The sequence below is a fragment of the Malurus melanocephalus genome, unplaced genomic scaffold, assembly GCF_030028575.1.
Source record: "Malurus melanocephalus ecotype Western Australia unplaced genomic scaffold, MMel_1.1 scaffold_218, whole genome shotgun sequence".
Taxonomy (NCBI): Eukaryota; Metazoa; Chordata; class Aves; order Passeriformes; family Maluridae; genus Malurus; species Malurus melanocephalus.
In genome coordinates this window covers 369,346-372,067 of record NW_026623450.1, presented here as the reverse complement: position 1 = coordinate 372,067, position 2,722 = coordinate 369,346, and positions in this window count along the sequence as shown.

The following is a 2,722-nucleotide window of genomic DNA, read 5'->3' as shown; positions in this document are numbered from 1 at the left end:
GGGCTCTGCCGGGGGGCGTGGGGAGGGGAATGGCCGCCTGTCCCGCTCGGCCCCGCCGGAGACACCGGGGCAATGCCCGAGTGCCGGGCGTGAAGAGCCCCGCAGGGCCCGGGCAGCCCGGCCGGGCAGTGAGGTTGGCTGTGCCTTCCCGGGGCCCATTCCAGGAGGCCAGAGTCCGCTGTCAGTACTCGAAACTCGATTTGTTAAATGTAGATACCAGCTAGAGATAAATCAAGTGACAGGGCTTATCCCGAGAGACCCCCTCAAAAACACGTGGGAAACGTGTGACTGACGCTGTGTCTTTAGCCGAGAACAAGTGAAGAGTAGCATTGCTGCTGTGCATCAGTGCCATGCTCAGATTGTGCARAAGGAGAGCTGTCAGATCACATCATCTCTGTAGTGACTCAGAATGTACAGGTAAATGAGGCAAAAATCACAGCCATTCTGGCCTAATGCAGAGACCTCCTGATCATGTCACCCATCCATGGGACTTGTCTTTTCTGCATCTTGGTCTCTTGGTCACTTAATCTTTCTCTGTACCTATGGAAAACGTGATATTTATAATCCTCAGAAAGTATTTCCTTGGTCTTCTGATAAAAGTGCTATATAAAACAAAGCTGTGAAAGAACTAGTGTGGTTATTATTTACAAGCCTCTRTGAGAGCTCAATAAACTTGTAAAATAAATGATTTTTTAAAAAGCAATACTRTCAAGTAATAGTAACAACTACCATTTAATGATACTTAAGGTCATCTTGAGGCCACCATATCCCATGAGTTCCTCAAAACTGAAAACACTGAATAAAGAGCTCTCTGTTGAATCTTCCTGTGGCAGRTAGTAGATGCTGGGAGATGCTCGCTAGTTTCCCAATCTTCCCAACTGCAAAAGGGAAKTATTAACAGGTAACAGCTTCACAGGCTCTGCTGATGTGATGTGGTCAATGGATTAGTTTTAAAGTTATACAGGGRAGTGATCATGATTTGGGAGAAAGGAATCCTGGTTCTTTAATTTGTGTTCACTATCAAAAAACTTGGCACACACGTAAGAGTCTGGAAGTGCCAGCAAGGCTGTCAGGCAGGTCTAGACCTTTGTCAAGTTTCACTGAAATTATAATCTCTCTCCACTACCACAAAACCAGCACTTCGGAACAATTTAACGCTTGCTATTTTTACAACTAGCGCCTTCCTTTATGGTAAACTCCTACTCAAAATTTTCACTTAATAATACACTTTCATGTATTCCACTACAATAATCCCACAGATCAGTCCTATCTCATCACACTACTGCAATCTGTATTGCTGCTGACAGCCTCCAGAATTCACATGGAATCRAGACATGTGAACACCCAGAAACATAGAACTTATTTTCTCCATTGCACGCAGGCAAAGGGGTCATCTCCCAAATCTGAAATCATGATCACTTCCCTGTATAACTTTAAAACTAATCCATTGACCACATCACATCAGCAGAGCCTGTGAAGCTGTTACTTGTTAATACTTCGTGTATTATGAAGCTTCCTGTGGCATCAAGGCCAGTCAGTATTGTTTCTTCCTGTCTTTCCTGCTCCTTGTTACTACAAATGTATGCATTTGAGAGAAATACACTTAGATTTCTTTCATTCATTCATTCTTCATTGTCTTTCATTTGTTCTTCATTCTTTTCATTTTTGGTGCCATGATCCTGGAGAGCCAGGGCAAACCTTTGTTGAGTTGTTTAATCCAGAGGAAGAGATTAAGTTTRCTAAAACCAGCTAAATATCTTCTGTTTATGTAGAAAAGCCCTGATGCTTGTTTCTTCTCACAGATGCTGAAATCAGTACCAGAAAGAAAACATTCGCTGAAGTGCAGACAGAACGACTGGATCAAGCTGAACGGACAGTTTTAATTAAGTGCCCATCAAAAGTTAATGAAAAAAAATTGTTGCAGTACTTATCCAGTCATGGAAATGTTACGAGTCATTTCTTTTTTGAAAATCGTGTAAGTAATTAATAATGTTAACTAAAATCTAGACTTAGATAAAAAGAAATACCATAAAGAAAATCTGGTTAAGGCCTCATACATAAGTTAAGCAAATTATATACAATTACATACAATTAGTATATTAAATCAATTTTTATCTGTGCAAATGTTCATAAGTTGCTGAGCAGTTGATTTTTATTCATAAGTCAGCAAAGCAACACCTCTAAGGAATAGCCAGCAACCTGTTTTGCACTAAATCTTTGAAACTTTTACATAGTACCATTCATTGTTCTAACAATAGAGATAGCCCTTTTTTATGTGTTTCTTGAGTATTTCAGTTGTGAAGATTAACATATTTCAGAATTTTTATGTTTAGTTCTTAATGCTAAGAATAGCACATCTTAAATAATTTTAACCTMTTGTGAAAAAGCATCTAAAATGTGTTGAGATATGGAACATAGCATTTGGCTTCGGGGCTGTTTGATTCATCTGTCTCAGTAGCCCCAGGAACATCTGAATARTATCAGTACAGTGAGTTCAAGCCTTGTATGCATTTTTCTAATCTTGTGTTTCCATTCTTAATGTTGTAGGGCATCAGTGCTTTAATAGAGTTTTCGGAAAAGAGCAGTATAGCCTCRTTGCAGGATGCTGTTGGAATCCCAGGTGCTTCAGAGCATCATGTTGTCCCTTTCAAATCAAGACTTTTTACTTTCACGCTGAAAAACCCAGTGAGTCAACATGYTGAAGAGACACCACTTCATCTCT